This window comes from Myotis myotis, unplaced genomic scaffold (assembly GCF_014108235.1).
Source record: "Myotis myotis isolate mMyoMyo1 unplaced genomic scaffold, mMyoMyo1.p scaffold_m19_p_2, whole genome shotgun sequence".
In the NCBI taxonomy this organism is placed as follows: domain Eukaryota; kingdom Metazoa; phylum Chordata; class Mammalia; order Chiroptera; family Vespertilionidae; genus Myotis; species Myotis myotis.
This window is the reverse complement of record NW_023416324.1, coordinates 82298735-82321248: the sequence shown is the minus strand read 5'-3', so window position 1 is coordinate 82321248 and position 22514 is coordinate 82298735. Positions and strand designations below refer to the sequence as shown.

At 44.6% G+C, this 22514-nt stretch overlaps 1 pseudogene; it reads right to left on the bottom strand.

The window, feature by feature from the left end:
- Nucleotides 1-11088: 11088 nt before the first annotated feature.
- Nucleotides 11089-12190, bottom strand: LOC118677263 (annotated as a pseudogene).
- Between the last annotated feature and the right edge of the window lie 10324 nt (nt 12191-22514).

The following is a 22514-nucleotide window of genomic DNA, read 5'->3' as shown; positions in this document are numbered from 1 at the left end:
CCTTATGGATCTGAGGAGTTGTAATCTGGATGGTCCCACTCTGACCACTAGGTACACTGGCTCTTTGGTCTCTAAGGAGGTGCTAATTTAGCCTCTGCTTGAGGCTACCTAGCAGGAGCTACAGAGAGATCTGCAGATTACTCTTCTTTGTTTGGGGTTTGGAGGTGCCCAGATGAGGCCCAGCTGTGAAGCAATGCAAGCTGCTGTGGGGCCATGGGCCTTTTGGATGTTTTGGGTCTCTCTGACCCAGCTGCAATTTGTTAGGTAATTTTAGATTGCAAAGGGCTAGGCCCTTTCATATGCAAAAGCCTCTGCTCACAGCTTGGGTGGGGCAGGGTCTCAGGGAATCAACAGGGCAAAGCAAACAGCTATGGCTGATCCTCAGCCCTGCCCTAAGAGGCCCTGGATCTCAGTGTCCTGTGGTAATCGCTGCAAGCACCTCTGAGAGAAAGCCACCCTCGAGTTCCACCCAATTGCAGACAGTCCAGTTTCTCCCCGTATGAGTCTGGGTCTCCAGAGACTCACCCAGAACTGGAGTCAGAGCCATCAGGAGCTTGAGACTCCCTCCCGATTGAAAAAGACAACCGTGTCCTCAGTTGCCAGCCCTTTCCACCTACGCCTCCATACCTCTGCACTTTACTTCCGCACCTCCTCTGAGTCTCAGTGTGCTTTTCTCTTTCCTTCTAGTTGTAGAATTTCCACTCAGCCAGCCTTCCTGTGGTTCTGGGTGAAGTCCGTTTTGTCTTTTAGTTGTATTTTTGAAGTGGTTGTGTGAGGCAGAAATTTCAGGTATTTGCCTATGCCGCCATCTTGGTTTTGATGAGATTATTTTTAATTAGAACAATTACAATTTTTAAAATTAAAAATCCCTTAGGTTAATTTTATTTCTGTTTTTAAAATTTCTCCCAGTTAAAAGCTGTGGTGAGCTAGACAAATCAGAGTCAATTTATTTTTCAAGCCAATAATATAATCTGTGAATTACTGTTCTCAGGCAGGTTTGATGATATTTGTTGTAGGCTTGCTAGATACCCTAAATCTTCCTTTTTATATTTCTGCATATTAGGAAAATCAACGAATAAGCAATAAACTTCTTTGGTCCTTTTTGTACAGTTACATTTAAATAGACAGTAATGGATGTGATAAATTTTATCTCCCCTTAGGTTACTTTTAATGTTCTACCCATAGATGGCAGCAAGTGACCACTTTGGTAAATCACCAGTCCTCTAACAAGTCCCTGTCAGGCCCTTTTGTTGTAAAACTGTGGCAAAGGGAAGAATGTGGAAGAAGGCAGATTACATCTCTGAAGGATGCGTCAGCTGTTGGAGATGCAGCTCTTCTCGTCAGAGCAGGAGAGGTTTGTTCTGTTTTGATTCTTCTAAAATTAAAGGGAAGAATCCCAGTAGCATTGAAGGAATGGTGGAGGCCAGGCAGGGAGGCCTGTGGCTTGGGGATTACCTGGATTGTCCAGTCAGTTCCTTTTGTCCTTTGCCTCAACTCATTCAAGTTAAGAATTATGAAATGGAAGTTCCCTCTGATAATTCAGCCTTGTCCATTTGGTTCTGTGGGTCTGGAGTCCTTCTCTCTTATTTCCCAAACTCCCAGCAAATTATATTCTGGGGCAGCCCCTATGTGAGTCCTGATATGCACCACTGCCCCATGAGGCTGGAGGGTCAACCTGCAGATGACTTTAGAGCAGGGGTGGGCAAACTTTTTGACTCGAGGGCCACAATGGGTTCTTAAACTGGACCGGAGGGCCGGAACAAAAGCATGGATGGAGTGTTTGTGTGAACTAATATAAATTCAAAGTAAACATCATTACATAAAAGGGTACGGTCTTTTTTTTTTTTTTTAGTTTTATTCATTTCAAACGGGCCGGATCTGGCCCGCGGGCCGTAGTTTGCCCACGGCTGCTTTAGAGAGTAATTTAAAATACCCTATATAATAAAGAGCTAATATGCAAATGGTCATCACGCCCTCACACTGTCACAATCCATCACCAGGAGGCTGAGTGCACTGAGGGCACACGCGGTGGGTGGGATTGCATGTGTGGGGAAGCGTGCGTGGGTGTGTGGGTACTTGACACTGTGTGCACGTTGTGGAGGTAGATCCTGGCGCGATGCCGGGGGTACTGGTGGCTCTGTGCGGCTTGGCCTGGGGGTCCCGTGGCTCCATGTGGCGTGGAGGCGGGAACCCAGGCTCTGGCCTACCTCTTTGGGGCAATCCATCGAAGAGCCCCAGATGGGTGGGAGGGGCCTACCTCTTTGGGGCAATTGATCGTGGGGCTCCCGCACTGTGAGAGGGCACAGGCCAGGCTGGGGTATCCTCCCCCCCTCTCCAGTGCACGAATTTTGTGTACTGGGCCTCTAGTATATAATAAAAGGAATATATTTTGCCTTTTATTCTTTGCTTATTATTTGTCTAGCATTCTGCCAAATACTTTATATACAACATCTCATTTACTACCCATAAGAGCTCTATAAATTAGAGATTATGAATCTCTTTTGACCAAGGAGGAGAAGGAAGTGAATTAACTTGTTCAAGTTTACAAATCTGGCTGAAACTCCTTTGCTAGTTTAAGGAAGCTCCTGCTTGAGATGTGGTAAGACTTTGACCTTCTCAATCAGTGTGCACAGATTACTTCCAGGTGCATTAGGAAAGTTATAAAGGCCCCATGCCCTTGAAGACTGGGAAGGCTTACACACATGAAAAAGACATCAAGGCGGCAGAATTGGAGTAAACCTACATTATGGTAATTGAGACCTTTGGAAGACACTTTGGAATAAAAGAGTTTTCTTAGAAATGAAAGGGGCCTGGGTAGAAACGGAAGCTAAAGAGGAGCCTTGTTGAACTCAAGATAGACCATTCTATTCTTGAATTTCCCTTTTTTGGGATAACACTAAGATCTTGGTCAGTGTCCTCACCTTGCAAGGGTCAAATTATATGAAACAGATCTTCCCAAACTCTCATAGGAACCAGGATCTGGATTTGCTCTCAGAGTATCTCTGGTGACATACGGTCCCCTGAAGCATCAACAAGAGGTATTTTATAAAAATCCATAGCTTACAAATGGCCAGTAAGGACATGCAAAAATGTTCAACATCTTTAGTTATCAGGGAAATACAAGTCCAAACCACATGAGATACCACTTCACACCCATAAGGACGATTAGAATTAAAAAGTCAGAAAACAGCAAATGTTGGTGAGGATGTAGAAAATTCGAACTCTAATACACTACTGGGGGGATGAAAAATGATGCGGCTGCTTTGAAAAAAGTCTAGTGGTTCCTTGAATAGTTTAGCATAGAGTTACCATAGAACATAGCAATCACACTCCTAGATTTATACCCAAGGGAAATGAAAATGTTATATCCACGCAAAAAATTGTACATGGATGTTCTAGCAGCATTGTTCTTAATAGCCCAAATGTGGAAACAACCCAAATGTTCATTAAATGATTAATGGTTATATCCAAACAATAGGATGTTATTATTATTTTAAAATATATTTCATTGATTTCAGAGAGGAAGGGAGAGGGAGAGAGAGATAGAAACATCAATGATGAAAGGGAATCATTGATTGGCTGCCTCCTGAACGCCCCCTACTGGGGATCAAGCCTGAAACCCAGGCATGTGCCCTTGACCGGAATCGAACCCAGGACCCTTCAGTCCATAGGCCAATGCTCTATCCACTGAGCCAAAACAGCTAGGGCTAGAATATTATTCAGCTATAACAAGGAATGAAATACTGATACATGGTATAACATAGACAAACCTTGAGAACACTACTCTATGTGAAAGAAGCCAAACACAAAAGACCACATATTTTATGATCCATTTATATGAGATATGTAAAATAGGCAAATCTGTATAGACTGAAAGTAGATTTGTGGTTTCCTAGGGCTTCGTGGATGGGTGTGGGGGATAGGAAGGTTATATAGCTAAAGCGTACAGGGTCTTTGGGGTGGGGGGGGGGGTGCCAAAATGCTCTAAAGTTGATTATTGTGATAGTTGCACAACAGTAAATATACAGAATTATACATTTGAAATGGGTGAATTGTATGTATGTGAATTATATTTCAATAAACCTGTTTTTTTAAAAGAATCTCTGGTCTGCTATACCTACTTATGTAGAATGTGTTTGCCAGGTACTGTTCTGAGCACTTTGCATGTGTTAACTCTTTTAATCTTTTTTTAAAAAAAATATTTGTATTGATTTCAGAGAGGAAGGGAGAGGGAGAGAGAGACAGAGACATCAATGATGAAAGAGAATCATTGATCGGCTGCTTCCTGCACAACCCCTACTAGGGATCATGCCTGCAACCCGGGCATGTGCCCTTGACTGGAATCAAACCCAGGACCCCTCAGTCTGCAGGCCAACGTTCTATCCACTGAGCCAAACCAGCTAGGGCTTAACTCTTTTAATCTTCACAACAACCTCAAGTTGGTACTTTAATCTTCCCTATTTTATAGTTAGGGAAACCTAACTGTAGACACAGGGCGATGAAGGATCTTGCCCAAGGTTACTAGGCTTGCAAGAGGCTGCTTTAGAATCTTTTGGGTAGAATTAAAGAAGCTCCAAATCTCTAGTCTTAGCTATAGGCCATCCTGCCCGCGAGAGAGGAAATCCTTGTGTGTGATCACCTGGTTAGACCCTACTGTTGTGCATATGAGGGAAAGGACACACTTAGGGCAGAGCGGGCACAGAAGCCGTCTACTGCTCTCTGTCTGGGACTTGCCACTACATCATATCACCCAGATGTGAAAGAGCTGGCAAGGACAAAGTCTGAGCCATTTGCTGTATCCAGGAAGACAGTTTTTTCTTAAACTTTATTATTATTATTATTATTGAATCTAGGAGAAGAGGCAGGTCAAAATGCATAAATGGTGGTGGAGGAGAGTTAAAAAGAAGAAAAGGAAAGAGCAGGAAATAAAATTGGTTGGGGATTTGGGAATTTATGAGAGGTAAAGTGAAATAATATGCAAGCATTGTGTGAAATAGTGCCCATTTCATTCTTCATTATGTATTACGGAAGGTCTCAAGAGAACTAAATTTGCAGAGAGATTTTGCCTGAAGTGGAGTGATTCTATTTTATGTGAGAAACTATTAGGTATTCCATATTCCACTTCTGCCTCACTGTGAAATCTATCGAGGAAGAGGAAGTGGGTGGATAGCAGCAGGCGATGGAGAAAGACAGGAAGCAGGAACAAACCTTGACAGTCTGATACAGTGACTTAAAGTCATAGAGTATCAAAGAAAGCCTCTGAGTCAGCACAGGATCAAATCCACCATTACTGTTCCCCTTCAGAGCTCTCGTTCAGGCACCATCCTCTTCCTTACCGAAACCGGCCTTCTGTAAGAGTCCTCAGACAAGCTCTGTGCTCCTCCTGTCTCTACAATATTGGCATTCAGTTTGGCTCAAGGTTTCCTGAGTTTTGTGGGTTTTTTTAACCTTTCTGTTCCCTGGCATTTTAGTCATTCTTCTTGAATTGCTCTATTGCTCTGTTCATTTCCCCCGCTGTCTCTTGAATGGCTCAATATGAAGCACAGCTTCAAAGAGCACTCTGATATTTGGAGTCCTACATTTGATTTGTAGCCTTGAAGGTTTCCCTAGGGGGGATTTATATATCCCTGGGCAATGTTAGATTGCAGCATGATCAAAGAACATTGCGGAGAACGAGTGAATGCAAGACACGAAAGGATGAGCAATCCATGCAAAAGTAAATAAAATAAATTTCAGGTGAGAAAGAACATCCAAAAAAGTAAGGATGGTGGGAAGCATACTGTGAAGCCGTGAAAGAAGATAAATGACAGCTGCAGTCAGGCTAGCAGGAAGTGGTCAAGGTTGGGTGGCTCAGTTTGAATAAAAGCTCATGCTGATGGATAGAGTGAGAGGAATTTCCCTACAAGTCAGGATAAGCCTCCAGGCCCAGTAATTACACGTAAGCCACTATTTAATTTAGCAACCAACACGAAGAGGATAAATAGTGATAGGCTTTCAGCTTAATTTAAGTAAACATAAGAGAAATGTTTCCAGTAAGCGTGTATAATAATATCCAGGATAATAAAACACGCAACAGCTTAAATCAGGAAGAGGGTCTTGGTCTTTTACATTCAGGCCTTCATCATCATTTCTTTCTTTTTAAAAAAATCCTCACCTAAGGATATGCCTACCAATTTTAGAGAGAGGGTAAGGAAGAGAGAGAGAAAGAGAGAGGAAGAGAGAGAAAGAGAGAGAAAAAAACATTGACCAGTTGCCTTCCGTACATGCCCCACCTAAGTATGCATCCTGGCCAGTGTGAGAGTAAATCAGCGATCTTTTCTGTCAAAGAAAGGAGCTCACGCCATCTTAGGTTCTGCCATTTTGATATGACCTTCAGGCTCTCCGGGGCACCATCTTAGGCTCTGCCTTACCCTCCCCTTCCTCTGCATTAGCCAATCTTGCAATGATGGGAGCCTGAGCTCTGAGTCCTGACCAATCAGGTCAGAGTTCAGAGTGAGAGGCAGGGCAGATCCCGAGTCAGAAAATAAAACCCGAAGGGACTTCCCGTTGGGTGTGCTTTTGCCCATGATTTCCAGCTGGGCAGAAGCACCCTTCTGCGCAGAAGCACCCTTCTGCGCAGAAGTAAATTTGACTTGCCAATCCAGTTTCAAGTGTTTGTCTCATTCCTGAGACATTGTTGAGAGCATTTCTAACACCAGGAATCGAACCTGTAAACTTTTGGTGTATAGGATGACTTTTCAACCAACTGAGCCACACCAGCCAGGATCATCATCATTTCTTTTGATGATCATAACAAGTTATTATTATTATTTGCGTGGGTTTGAATTACTCTACAGGCATACCTTGGAGATATTGTGGGTTTGGTTCCAGACTACTGCAAGAAAGCAGATATTGCAATAAAGCAAGTCATAATCTTTTTAAAAAAATATATTTTATTGATTTTTTACAGAGAGGAAGGGAGAGAGATAGAGAGTGAGAAACATCAATGAGAGAGAAACATTGATCAGCTGCCTCCTGCACACCCCCTACTGGGGATGTGCCCGCAACCAAGATACATACCCTTGACCAGAATTGAACCTGGGACCTTTCAGTCTGCAGGCCGATGCTCTATCCACTGAGCCAAACCGGTTAGGGCAAGCAAGTCATAATCTTTTTGTTGGTGCAGAGTCTTGTCTTTAATTTGTAAAAAACACAACATCTGTGAAACACCATAAAGCAAAGGGCACCAAAACTAGACATGCCTGTGAATGGAAAGCCCTTCATTCACTCCTGTCGATACTGATTAACTGCTCATAAAGTACTTTCTTGGTATTAACCTAGATGGAGAGGGATATAGAGCATTTGGCGGGTACAGTGTGTTGTCTGCCCACAACCATTTTCCCTTTTTCATACTCTCAGAACCCCATTTCCTTTTTCACCAGGCAATGTGCCCAGCTCCAGGAAATGATGTGCTTGGCCTCCACCAATCATGGTTTTAGAATTTCCCTTTGACAGTGATTGGCCCAAAGATGAGACCCAACTCAGTTCATTACAACTTAAGCTGCTGAGGAAACCTGGGAAAAATGTTCCTCTCTAATTAAAGGGAATAGCATGATGAGAAAGGCCTTTCGTTACATCCTATTTCTTCCGGTTTGGATGTAGTTGTCTGAAGGCATGAAGTTTGTAGCCATCCCAGCCATTTTGTTATAAGGGGAACTACTGCCAATGTATTGGGAGAGGAGGGGAGAGCAGAGACGAAGCAAGAGCCCGTGCTTGGCTGATATTGTGAGCTGCAGGAACTGCCTTCCTCTAGAGTTCTTGTTTTGTGAAATAAACACCTATTCTTAGGGCTGCTTTTAATCAGTTATTTCCTTTCTGGGAGTTGAAAGCATCCTACCTGATGATATATGTTGCTATGGCGTGAATGTTCGTGTCCTTCCCAGATTCATACATGGAAACTGAATGGTCAGTGTGATGGTTTTAGGAGGTGGAGCCTTTGGGAGGCACTGAGGTCTTGAGGGTGGAGCCCTGATGAATGAGATTAATGCTCTTACAGAAGAGACCCCAGAGGGATCTGCCAGGTGAGGGTACAGAAAAAGATGAACATGAACTGGGAACTGGGCTATCCCTAAGATGAATCTACCAGCACCTTCGTCTTGAATTTCCCAGCCTCCAGAACTGGGAGATGTAAATGTTTGTTGTTGAAGACACCCAGTCTCTGGAGGTTTTTTTTTTTTTTTTTTTTTTTTTAATAGAGGCCTGGATGGACACAGTACTTTAGTAATTTAACATTTTGCTGTTATAAGTGTGAAAACACTCAAGACAACCACCTGGGATATTGTTTGTCCCTATGTTCCCTGAGACTAAGCTATCTTTCTTCTTTCTGGGATTTCATTCTCTTTAATCATCTGATTTTGTGCACACACATTCCAGTTTTACAAATAAAGTCCCTGAAGAGAAAACAAAACCAAATTAAAAGTTAATTAAACAAATGGATCCTATAAAATCCTTTTGGAGTAGAAGCTGATGAAACAAATGCGTCTGTAGTGCTGGGGTGCTCAGGGCTGTTAAACAGGGCAAAGGTCCAGGGAGGGGAAAAACCTCCAACAAAAGAAGCCCGCAGGAGTAATTAAGGACTCAGGAAAGGAAGCTCAGATTGCACCTCCAAAGCTGCGCTTTTGTGCCAATAAGTCGCCTTCAGAGCAATGGGACAAGTTGATTTCCAGGCTACATTTTACAAATTGGCACCTCTTCAGCTTGCCTGCGCCCCTAAGCCTAACTACCAACCACCACCTTCCACACAAAACAGAAAGACAAAAACAAATCTTTGATGTGCACTCTCATTGGACAGCTAAACAAAATGCTGTGGTAATGACCCAGGTGGAAGTTCACCAGGGCTGGGAGTTCTATGTGGGATGAAATACTGAACTAATTAATTCAACAAAATGCCCATAGAGGGCAAGACCCCAAACTTTGTGGGTTAGGAATTTTTATTCCTGATATGCAAATACCACTTAGCACAAAATGTAAGGTAGTTAAGTTCTACCAGAGAGATACAAAGTCATGCGCTATGGGAGATAGATAACAGGTGCGAGAAATTCCATCTGGTCAACAGGATGAGAGATTGCTTCATGGAAGTGTGGGCATTTGGAGTGAGCTTTGAAAGGTGGGTAATATTTGACCGTGAGGAGAGTTGGAGGAAAGGGCACTGCAAGCAGAATAAACCTATCTCTACAGAAAGACACTATATTTTAGTTTAGCTATAGCATGAAGACAATGTAGTAGGCATTACAGTTAGAAAAGTAAGTTAGTGCCAGTTCATAGAGAGCAAAAGATTTGGGAAGGTTGTCATTCCAGAGGCAATGGGGAGTTACAGAGTGCTTAGGAGCAGGGCGTGGCATAGCATATTCAAAGTTGTGTTTTAGCAAGATGGGGTCAGCAACAATGAGTGAGATCACTAAAAAGGTAGGGGGAGACCACATGACCAACTAAGAAGCTATTATGATATTGCAGATAAAATCCAGTGAAGTTCTTACTAAGGTTATAAAAATGAAAGTGAGTAGGAGAATGGGTTTAAAATTTAAATATAAAGGTATAGTTGATAGAAAGTGGCAAATGGATAGAACGCAGATGACAAGGTTCACCCAGGCTGTCATTTAATGTGAATTTCTGAAAGGACAGAGTGCCCTCCCAGCCTACAGGTTTTGTTTTCATTAAAATCAAGTAGTCCTAATGAATGTCTTTCCTGTTAAATGAGTGAACTAAAGCTCCTTGTGATTCTATGATCTCCATCAGCCTCCACAACAGGCAGCTTTGGAGGATTCCTGGCTCACTGCCTTTCTCCAGCAAGCTGTCATTGAGGAGGCGCACAATGGCGCTGGTCTTGGCGACACTGGGTATCCTTCCATGGGAACCTGGACCGGGACCAGCAGGCCTCTTAACTTCCAATACTCTTTATTATTCATCACTTACAGCTTTAATATTTCCTAAGCTCTTTTGAAGGCAGTCTCAAGAAAAGATATGTGTGTGTGTGTGTGTGTGTGTGTGTGTGTGTGTGTGTATGTGTGTACGCGGTCACCTAGGGAATAAAGTCCCAGCTACTCAGCTCCAACCACAGGGTCCTGGAGGCTTTATTGAGAGTTACCAGTGGGTGGGAAAACCTGGGAGGGAATGGAGCCAGGCTCTGTGAGGTCCTGTTAATCAGGAAAGCATTTTTCCAGGGCTAGATTTTACTGTCCTGGGCTTTAATTCTATTAAAGAGAACGATTTTTCCTTACACTGGCCCATACAATCTGATCCTTGCTACTGTCCCAGTACAATTTCCTGCCACTGTCCGATAAATGCCCTGAATTCTGGCCACAGCGAACGGAGAGTCCCAGAACTTGATCTGCTGGTTCAGCATCTCGGCGCTTTGCATCTGTTGTTTCCTCTACCTGGAATGACCTCCCTTCCTTTGTTGCCTCCAGAGCCAGTGGGAAAATACCACCTTGGTGGCCTGCAGGGCCCACAGCATGATTGGCAGACTGCCGTGGAGAGCTTTCCACCTGTTCTGCCATCGAGTTTCACTCTTATCTGCCCTCTGCAGACTGACTTCCCTTATGGCAGGGCCACCCCCTCCTCATCTCTAGACCTCCGGCCCAGAGATTGTGCACGAGAGGAAGACAACACATAAGAATAAAATCTGTTTTAATTTTTTAAAAACAACAACAAAGCTTTATTTCTTCCTTACTCACAGAAACCTAGACACAAAATGAAAATACTCTTCTGTTTTTGCATGCATGGAGACAGACATAAGTGCACAGGCATGTACAGAATCACATGTCAAATAAATATCCTGGAACGTGAATTCATGCAAAAACCTATTTTGAAGCTTAAATTGCACAGTTCTATATTTGTTGGGATATTAAAAAGGTCCCAAGACCCAAGGGGGTAAGAGAATATCCACCATTAGCTAAGGAAATGCCCATGCTGAAAAAGGAACCGAAAGATAACAAAGCATCTGAAGGCTTAAAAAAAAAAGCTGAAGCTCCTACTGCACAAATCCCTCGATAAAATGCAGCGTCTGCAGGCTGTTGCACCTGCCCTAGTAAGGCTCCCACTTCTGGGCTTCTAGCTTAGGAGGGAGATGGAACCCAGATGCCCAATATGCAGAGCCATGGAGGGGGCTGGACTGGGCCGGAGAGAAGGGCCAACAGGCTGGAATCCTTTTCCTCCTGCAGGAGCTGGATGGAGCAGGGAGATCCAGGCAGAGTTAGTGGGGACAGAAGGGGTCAGGCAGGGAGCCAGGGATGAATCTTTCAGCCCCACAAGAGCCTCAGCTGCCTCCCGCTGCAGCTGCCGCTCTGTGGAGGCAGAGGTCCAGGCCAGGCGAGAGGCTCTGGGGGCCTGTGGTTGAAGCAGAAGAGTGTCTGGGGTACCACAGGGCTGAAGTATCAAAGCTGAGCATGTGTGGGGCAGGGCAGAGGGCCCTTGGGGTTCTCCAGGAAGAGGAGCAGTCAGTATTGGGTGAGATCCTGGGCAGTTTGGGAAGGGCCCATGAGTGGGCAGCCGGAGGGAGGTGCCAGGGTCAAAGCCAGGGAAGGGATACAGAGGGACAACAGGCTTTTGGCATAGCAAGCGGCACACTACTAGGGGTGGCATGGAAAGGCCTGGAGGCAGCCAATGTCCAGGGGTCCAAGTACTTGGAGTCCAGGGCAAAGGCAAGGGTTCTAGGGATGGTTAAGCAGCAGAGGCCCCTGGGAATTCTCCTTCCCAGGGGCGGTCAGTGCCAGTGGGACTGCCCCATGGAGGGTCTGAGGCTGGGGCATTATGTTCTCCTTTCCAGGGGTGGGGGCGGGGGCCCTGGTCGCATGGCCGCCTTCTTGACGTGGCTGTGAGCTTTAGGAGAAGCCGCCCCTCTCATCAGCTCCTGAGCCAGGTGCCTCTTCAGCTGTGCCTCCTGCTGCCTACGCAAGGCCACCTGGGCAGCCATGAGCCTTTGGCGCTCCAAGATGAGGACACATTTGTGACACTCGCAAGCCTGGAAGAGGCAGAGGCGCTTGTGGCCCTTGAGGTGAGCAGGGACACCGTGGTTGCAGCAGCGGGCACAGGTTGGAGAGCAACTGACCACTCTCTTAGGCATGAGCTCGGTGCCCTGGGGGACTCTGGTCTCATCCCCTGTGGCGGAGTCTGAGGAGCAGTGGTGGGCAGCAAGCATCTCATTAGGTTCCATGGATCACTCTCGAGCTGGGTCAGGCTCGGGAGGCGGCGAAAGCAAATCTGTTTTAATTTTTAAATATTTGTGGCTCTTCCCCTTATTAAGCATTGACATATCCCCTAGATTTTGTCCCAGGGATATGTCATTATTATGACATATAGTGATGATTTAGATTCCTATATGTGTTCTGGGATGGCCCTGTGCTGCTAAGGGAAAGAAGCCACTCGAAGGAGGTCAGGGAAAAGGAAAGGTTATTATAAGGGACTATTTTACAGTAGCCAAGGGCAGAAAACAAGCTATAGTCACGTCCTGTGAACTAGAACCTGGAACTGGGAAAGTATCCCCCAGAACCCCGGTCAGCAACATTTCCTGAGGGCTCACTGCACCAGGTGCTGTTCCAGGCGTTGGTGCAGGCATGAAAAGGAGAGGCAAATCTTTGCAGCCTGGGAGCCTGCATTCTAGAGGGTGAGGTGGTGGACTTGTAAACCAAGGATGAGTTCAGAAGATAGTGTTTTGAAAACAATAAAAGAGCATCATGTGATAATGAGAAACTGGGTGCTATTTCAGATTGGGTGGTCAGGAAACGTTCTCTGAATGGATGACATTTAAGTGAGTAGCTGAAAAACACGAAGGAGATAAATGGAGGGGGTGGGGGAGCATTCCAAGTTAGGAAACAGAGGGCAGGGGACTCAGGCAGAAACACACTGTGTTCCAAGAAGAGAAAGAAAGCCTGCGAGGCCACCCGTTAGGGGCCATGGAACACGTGTCTTTGTTTTGCTCTTTGCTGTTGCTTACCTTCCTCCTGCCCTGAGATCAGCACGGCAGTTACCTCTGGGGGCGCATTGCGACATCTCCACTGTATCCACTTCCACCATCTGGTCTCAGTGTCTTCTTTCAGGAGAGATAATCCAATTGGCTCAGCTCCTCCCCCGACAGAAGTCTTTATGGTTGCCCAGAAACTTAGGAGGCATTCTTGGCACTTTCCTCTCCCTTATGTCCTAGAGGAAAACCCTCACTAAGACTTCTCCATTCTTTCTCCAAAATACTTGTTTAGTCTTTTCACTTCTCTCTATCTCCACTGCCACCATCCCCCGCTGCTCAACGCTAAAGCTTCTTTCACCTGATCTACCGAATTAGTGTATGCATGGGTCTCCCTGCTTTTATCTTGCTCACCTCAAATCCGTTCTCTGTAAGAAACAGTCATCTTCAAAACATTGCCAATTGGGGGATAGACTCATTTGTGGTGGTGATACATGTTAGAAGCTTGGGGTGGATTTTTCAGACCCTATCTGCTTTTTGGGAAACTTGAAACGCCTCTGGGGAGATATGAAGTGAGGTATTACTGATGGGAGGGTTTGGTTTTGTGAATGGTATGAAGGTAGAAACAATGTTTTGGGACCCAGCATCAGTTTGTTCTTGTTAGGGTGGCCTTGATCTTGTGTCCAAATCTAATTGCTGTGCTTTTCATCTCCCCAAGCTTCCCCACATCTGCCCTCACTCCCTTTATTGACCACTTACCCTCACTATCATTGTTAGCTACTGTCATGTTGACTACAGATACTGTTCTGCCCACTAGAATAGGTTCTTCCTTGAAGTTGCACCTGCACCTTTTGAAATCCTCCCGGTGCTCTCTGCCTAGGGTTGACTGATTTAGCAAATAAAAATAGAGAATACCCAATTAAATTTGAATTCTAAAAAAACACAAAGAATAATACATTTTAATATTTGCAATTCCCAAATATTACATATCCCGTGTTTTTATCTGGCAACTCTACCTGCCTTTTGCCTAGCGTCCTCTCCACCCCACTGAGCAGAGCTTGTTTCAGATCTCCACTCCTGCCTAAATCTGCCACGTCTGGCTACAGTTAACAAGCCCACGTCTGGGTATTTCCTGTGACCAGTGCCTATCTAGCAAAGCAAGGTATGCTCTCAAAGTGATGGTAAGGCGTCAGTGGACATGCTGCCATGCGTCTTTCCTTTGACACATATGTACCTCATCCATGAAGAGCCCGTGTGGCGTGTGGTCACAATACCCTTGGCTGGCCTCTGATGGCGTGCAGTTCTTCACTTACAATGTTCAAAAGATCTAGTCACAAAGAGAGCCTTTAAAATAGTTTTACTATTATAATGAAGTGTAGAAAACAGTTTCCTTTGATGCCTCGTCTAGTCTCTTACTCCAATAGTATTACGGCATTAGCGTCACACGGAACCTTTCATCAATGAGCTTTACTGAACAATCTAATTCAGACTTATGAAATCCTTTCCTGGGGAAAAGGGCAGGCTTCAATACCCTCATTTTATAGATGAGAAAACTTGAAACAAATGATTTCCATTCTGCTAAGAGCTCATTTGCAGCTGTGTCAGAAATCAATAAGTAAATAAACTATGAATTTAAAACAGATAATATTGGAACTAGTTCATATTCTGACACATTTTTGCTACTGAAATGAGGTAAGCTGTGAGCGAGGAGAAGGTTTGATGCCAGGGAGCCCTAGAAAGAGATGAGAGCCTCTAATTAATGACCCAAGAAAAGGAAGCAACATCTTGACATTCACTCTCTGAATACAACATTTTGAGCACAGCCAAAAGGTAATTCATTTAAAACAAAGTTTATTTAATAAACTTTATTTAAAGCACAACAAAAGTTTACTGTGATATGTTCAATATTAAATTACACTTTTGGCTGAGATATCATGTTGGATCTCTCCATAGGGAGCTTTTGATGTATTTGTTTTTTAACTCTCTGTTTCCCTGCCACTTACCTCGTTGTCAAATAATATGTACATATTTTTAAATGGGCTGACGATTAATATAAGCAGATAAAAAGTGATGGATAAGACAGTCCTTCTCAATCCCATCTACTTTTGGCTGTGTTCCCCAGGATTCTTAGAAGATACATTTCTCTAATTAGCACAACTTTTTTCACACTGATACTGACTGATATGTCAGATAGCTCAGTGGTGAAATATATGGCCACTACCAATTATTGACAAAATTTTTCATAATACTTGGTTAAGTAGTAAGGTAATCTCAAAATTCTTCTTATCTTTGTGGAATAGATTGCAGTGAAATGTTCATTTCCTTCAGTTCTATAAGCAATTATGAAACTACTAGAGGCCCGGTGCACGAAATTTGTGCATGGGTAGGGTCCCTAGGCCTAGCTGGCAATCAGGGCCGATCTGTGGGGCTGCCGGCGGGTGGGGCAATTGGGGGGCCCCTGGTGGCACCTGCCTTGGCTGGAAGCCTGGTGCTGCCCACTCACCAGCTCCACCCCCTGCTGCTGCCGCTGGTTGCCTCCCTCTGCAGGACGACTGGTGGGCAGGGCAAGCGGGGGCCCCCACTGGCACTTGCCTTGGCTGGTGGCCTGGTGCTGCCTGCTCACCAACCCCTACTGGGGGCAGCTCCTGCATTGAGCATCTGCCTCCTGGTGGTCAGTGTGCATCATAGCAACCGGTCGTTCTGCTGGTCAGTCAATTTGCATATTACGGTTTTATTATACAGGATTTGGCATTGATAAGAAAGCTGGATGTCTTTTTATTTTTTTATTAGAGGCCCAGTGCATGAAATTTGTGCATGGGGGTGTCCCTCATCCTGACCTGTGCCCTCTTGTAGTCCAGGACCCCTCGGGGGATGTCTGCCTGCCAGCTTAGGCCTGTTCCCCACAGGGAGCAGGCCTAAGCTGGCAGTTGGACATCCCTCTCACAGTCCGGGACCACTTGCTTTTTACTGCCTGCCTGCTCGCTACTCCTTACTGCTCAGCTCGCTGCTCCTTAGCATTTCCACGGAGGCAGGAGAGGCTCTCGCCACGGCCACTATGCTCACCAGCCATGAACCCAGCTTCTGGCTGAGCAGCGCTCTCACTGTGGGAACGCACTGACCACCAGGGGGAAGCTCTTGTGTTGAGCGTCTGCCCCCTGGTGGTCAGTGCATATCATAGCAACTGGTTGTTCCGCTGTTCAGTCGATTTGCATATTAGGCTTTTATTATATAGGACTAGGGGCTCAGTGCACGAATTTTTGCACCCTGAAAGGAACTGTGGGCTGCAAGGCTGTGGTGGACACAGGGGCGGGTCTCGGCCCATCTTCCGCACCCCTGCCCAGCCCTTCCCGCCACAGCCCCTGGTCTCCTGTCTGCCAGCAGCCCCACTCCTGTCACTGTGGCTGCCATGTGCTGATGGTGCTGGCCCTGCTCACACCTGCTGCCGGCATGGAGCGATTGGGGCCACTGCCAGCAGTGGGTGTGAGTGGGGCTGGCACTGGCAGTGGGTGCAAGAGGTGGCTGCTGGCCCAGATTGCCCCTCAGGAGTGGGGGAGGTGGAGAAACCCTGAGGGGTGATCAGGGCCGGTAGCTGCCACTCGCACTTGCTTACAGTGCCAAGTGATCAGGGCCGGCGCCGGCAGCGGGTGCAAGCGGCGGCTCTGGCACAAGCAGTGGGTATGAGCAAGGCCAGCGCTGACAGCAAGTGTGAGTGCCTGGTGGGACCACAGCACGTGGAAGCAAAGAATTTTCAGTAACCACCAGAAGCTCACCCTGATGACAGCGACTGGCACCCCACCTTGGTCTGGTGCCCCAGCTCACCTACTCTACTATCCCATCGTGGCCAATGCCCACCATGTTACGTGCTCTGCCACCTGCTGCCGAAGCCCTCCATGGTTCACATGCGCCATCTGGTGGTCAGCACATGTCATAGCAACCAGTTGTTCAGTTGTTTGGTTGTTCTGTCATTCGGTCTATGGTATTTGCATATCTGGGTTTTATATATATAGATTGCTAAGACCATAGCCTATTGTCAACCAACACAGGGCTCCTTTCAAGTTAGGTGAAATTCCTGTCATTTGGTCGGATCTTTTATTTCTCTAAGAGATTAAGTATGATGTTAATTAGGTATCTCTTGGAGATTTTAAAACAAATATGACATAAACTCTCCTGTATGGCCACAGGTTTTTTAGTCTAAGGGATCAATATACCTTCTTTGAGCCAGGCTATTTATATTGCTTTGGAGCAGCATATAAAGGAGCACATTTTTCTCTACTTGCTGGGATATAATGGTCAATATTTGCCTTTTAGAGCAGATTTGCCTACTTCCCTGGGTCGGCTTGTGGGAGCAATGGGCAGATAAGAGTTTGTGAGTTCTTAATTTTCAACTTCTATAGACTCAGCAGGGTGTTTGTTTTTCTTTTTCAAGCCTTCTGAATGACAGGAGCTTGGTTTTTCCAATCAAAATTTAAAACTATCCATGAAGAGAACTGATTTTAAGACAGACAACAGAAGTACTATTTTCATGTGTTTTGAGTGTGTTGATATCACCTCATTAAACAATCTCTGTACATGACTAGAAGGCAAGGGTCGAAGGAGTTGTTGCTTAATGAGGTTGTAATGAGAGAACATTGAAGTTTGCTTTTTTCTCTGCCTGTTCCAAAACTCATGGTTTAATGGGATAAAATATATTTGAACTCAAGCTCTCAATTAAGATATTTCTTAGCTGCAGTGGTTAAGAGACTAATAATTCTGCTACTAAATAACTGTGTGACATTGGATACTGTGTGTAATAAATATTAGCTATTATGATTTGTAATTGAGAAAAAAATAAGAACTTGGGTAGACAAATTCCAAATTATAGAACAAGAAACTTCGTATACAAATGCTTCAGTAGGGATAGCTACTTTATTTTACACATTAGGGATGTGGTGATAATAAACAGAATGTAAACCACTTTAGATATTTGTTGCATTTTGTTAAACTTGGAAATTTTAATATTTATCAAAATGAAATTATCACAGAGAAACCAAGATGGCGGCATAGGTAAACACTGGAGATTGCTGCCTCGCACAACCACTTCAAAAATACAACTAAAAGACAGAACGGACATCATCCGGAACCACAGAAAGGCTGGCTGAGTGGAAATTCTACAACTAGAAGGAAAGAGAAAAGCATACCGAGACTCAGAGGAGGTGCGGTATGGAAGTAAAATACAAATGTGCGGAGGTGCATGCGGAGAGGGATGGCGGCTGAGGACACAATTGTCTTTTTCAATCAGGAGGGAGTCTCAGGCTCTAAGCTCCAGTTCCGGGCGAGTCTCTGGGGACCCAGACTCATACGGGAGAAGCGGGACTGTCTGGCATCGGTCGGAACTCGAGCGCAGCTTTCTCTCGAAGGCACTCGCAGCGATTGCCAGGGCCTCTGAGGGCAGGACTGAGAGCAGCCATACTGCTTGCTCCGCCCGCCCTGTTGATCCCCTGGGACCCTGCTTTGCCCAAGCCATGCACGGAGGCTTTTGCATATGAAAGGCCTGGACCTTTGTAATCTGAAAATTACTTAACAAACTGCAGCTGGCCCAAGGCCCCAGGGCAACTTGCATTGCTTTACAACTGGCTTCTGCTGGGTAGCCTCAGGCAGAGGCTAGATTAGCACCTCCTTAGAACCAAGAGCCAGTGTACCCAGTGGTCAGAGTGGGACCATCCAATTACAACTCCAGCTCCATAAGGGACACACTCAGGGGGCAGACTCCATGAGCACCAAAGCCCCACTGAAGCAAGTCTTGCCCCATAAGGGTGTCTTCAGCACAGAAGTTCTCCCACCGTAGACACAGCTGATTCTCACAGCCAATTGGCCCGGAAGTCAATTCCTCCCAATGTTACCTACAACAATCAAGGCTTAACTACAACAAGACTGTGCACAAAGCCCACAAGGGGGTGCACCAAGAGTGTCCACCTCAGGTAATTGGGGAGGCTGAGCCACTGGGCCCTAGAGGACACTTAGCACAGAAAGCCACTCTAGCGACACAGCAAAGCATAAAAAAATGCGGAGACAAAGAAACAGGTCACAAATGAGAGAAATGGAGGAAAACAAACTGCTGGATATAGAGTTCAAAACCACACTTTTAAGGTTTTTCAAGAATTTTCTAGAAACCGCCGATAAACTTAATGAGACCCCCAAGAAATCTAGTGAGACCCTCCATGTTGTGATAAAGGACCAACTAGAAATTAAGCATACACTGACTGAAATAAAGAATATTATACAGACTCCCAACAGCAGACCAGAGGAGCGCAAGAATCAAGTCAAAGATTTGAAATATGAAGAAGCAAATAACACCCAACTGGAAAAGCAAAATGAAAAAAGAATCCAAAAATACGAAGATAGTGTAAGGAGCCTCTGGGACAACTTCAAGCGTACCAACATCCAAATTATAGGGGTGCCAGAAGAAGAGAGAGAGCAAGATATTGAAAACCTATTTGAAGAAATAATGACAGAAAACTTCCCCTACCTGCTGAAAGAAATAGACTTACAGGTCCAGGAAGCGCAGAGAACCCCAAACAAAAGGAATCCAAAGAGGACCACACCAAGACACATCATAATTAAAATGCCAAGAGCAAAAGACAAAAAGAGAATCTTAAAAACAGCAAGAGAAAGACAGTCAGTTACCTACAAGGGAGTACCCACACGACTGTCAGCTGATTTCTCAACAGAAACTTTGCAAGCCAGAAGGGAGTGGCAAGAAATATTCAAAGTGATGAATACCAAGAACCTACAACCAAGATTACTTTATCCAGCAAAGCTATCATTCAGAACTGAAGGTCAGATAAAGAGTTTCACAGATAAGGAAAAGCTAAAGGGGTTCATCACCACTAAACCAGTATTATATGAAATGCTGAAAGGTATCTTTTAAGAAGAGGAAGAAGAAAAAGGTAAAGATACAAATTATGAACAACAAATACACATCCATCAACAAGTGAATCTAAAAATCAAGTGAATAAATAATCTGATGATCAGAATAAACTGGTGATTATAATAGAATCACGGGCATAGAAAGGGAGTGGACTGACTATTCCTGGGGGGAAAGGGGTGTGGGGGATGCGGGAAGAAACTGGACAAAAATCGTACACCTATGAATGAGGACAGTGGTGGGGGGGGTGAGGGCAGAGGGTGGGAGGGGAACCAGGTGGAGGGGAGCTATGGGGGGAAAAAAGAGGAACAACTGTAATAATCTGAAAATAAAGGTTTAATTTAAAAAAATGAAATTATCATGAATGCATATCTGGTGATTGGAACTTTTTATTTATTTTGCTAACGTAAAATGAGTCAAAATATCTCTTTGATTTTGATAATTACTTTATATCATTTCAGGGTGAGGAGAATTAAATTTTGATGGCTCAGTCACAGTTCCAATCAGCTTATTTGAAGGAAGATGAAAGAATTATTATAAATATAAACTAACCTAAATTGAACGTTATTAGAATGTGACAGATATGACACAGTGGAATAATAATAGTAATAATAACGATAATAACAGCTAAAATTTGTTCAGCATTATATGTGATCAGGCATTGTAATTAGAGTTTTTCATGCATTCATTGACCTCACTCTCAGAACAGTGCAATGAGGTACTTGCCATTATGACCCCCATTTTACAGATGTGGAAATCTTATCAGATGTAGTAAACTGCTTGCCTAGGTCATATCGCTGATAAATAGCAGAGTTGGGACTCAGGACCAGGTAATATAACTTTACAATCTTCCTAAAATATAAACAAATGTTTGTATCTAACATTTTTCTAATAAGTTGAAATTATTTAACAGAAATTGCTATATTATGGCACATCTATAAGTTGGAGAGTATTAATGAGGTAATTATATATATATTTTTTAATTAAATCTTTATTGTTCAGATTATTACATTTGTTCCTCTTTTTCCCCCCCATAACTCCCCTCCTCCCAGTTCCCGCCCCACCCTCCGCCCTCATTCCCCACCCACTGTCCTCATCCATAGGTGCACGATTTTTGTCCAGTCTCTTCCCACATCTCCCACACCCGTTTCCCCCACAAGAATAGTCAGTCCATTCCCTTTCTATGTCCCTGATTCTATTATGATCACCAGATTATTTATTCACTTGATTCTTAGATTCACTTGTTGATAGATGCATATTTGTTGTTCATAATTTGTATCTTTACCTTTTTCTTCTTCTTCCTCTTCTTAAAGGATACCTTTCAGCATTTCATATAATACTGGTTTGGTGGTGATGAACTCCTTTAGCTTTTCCTTATCTGTGAAGCTCTTTATCTGACCTTCAGTTCTGAATGATAGCTTTGCTGGATAAAGTAATCTTAGTTGTAGGTTCTTGGTATTCATCACTTTGAATATTTCTTGCCATTCCCTCCTGGCCTGCAAAGTTTCTGTTGAGAAATCAGCTGACAGTCGTGTGGGTACTCCCTTGTAGGTAACTGGGTTTCTTTCTCTTGCTGCTTTTAAGATTCTCTCTTTGTCTTTTGCTCTTGGCATTTTAATTATGATGTGTCTTGGTGTGGTCCTCTTTGGATTCCTTTTGTTTGGGGTTCTCTGCGCTTCCTGGACCTGTAAGTCTATTTCTTTCACCAGGTGGGGGAAGTTTTCTATCATTATTTCTTCAAATAGGTTTTCAATATCTTGCTCTCTCTCACCTTCTGGCACCCCTATAATTCTGATGTTGGTACGCTTGAAGTTGTCCCAGAGGCTCTTTACACTATCTTTGTATTTTCGGATTCTTTTTTCATTTTGCTTTTCCAGTTGGGTGTTTTTTGCTTCTTCACGTTTCGAATCTTTGACTTGATTCTTGCGCTCCTCTGGTCTGCTGTTGGGTGTCCGTAAAATATTCTTTATTTCAGTCAGTGTATGTTTAATTTCTAGTTGGTTCTTTATCACAACATCGAGGGTCTCATTAGATTTCTTGAGGATCTCACTACATTTATCGGCGGTCTCACCAGTCTTTTCGAGGGCCTTACTAAGTTTATCGGCAGCTTCTAGACAGTTCTTGAGAGACCTTAAAAGTGTGGTGTTGAGCTCTATATCTTCCATTTCTGACATTTGCATCCTGTTTCTTTGTCTCCGCATTTTTTTATCTTTTCTTGGTGCACCCCCTAGTGGTCTTTGTGCGCAGTCTTGTTGTAATTAAGCCTTGATTGTTGTCGGCAATACCAGGGGTGATTTGACCTCCAGGCTAACTGGCTATGAGAGTCAGCTGTGTCTGCAGTGGGAGAGCTTCTGTGCTGGATCTCTAGGGCGGTGCTAATCTAGCGTTTGCCTGAGGCTATCTGGCAAATGGCTCTGAGCAGGGTTTGGGCGGGGCGGGTCCCCGGGGATCTACAGGGTGGGCGGAGCGAGCAGTTATGGCTGCTCTCAGTTCCGTCCCTAGGTGCTCTGCCTCTCAGAGTCCCAGCAACCGCTGCAAACCTCGGAGAGAAAGCTGCCTTCAAGTTCCGACCGAAGCCAGACAGTTCCGCTTCTCCCGTTTGAGTTTGGGTCCCCAGAGACTCGCCCGGATCTGGAGCTCAGAGTCTGAAACTCCCTCCCGATTGAAAACAACAAC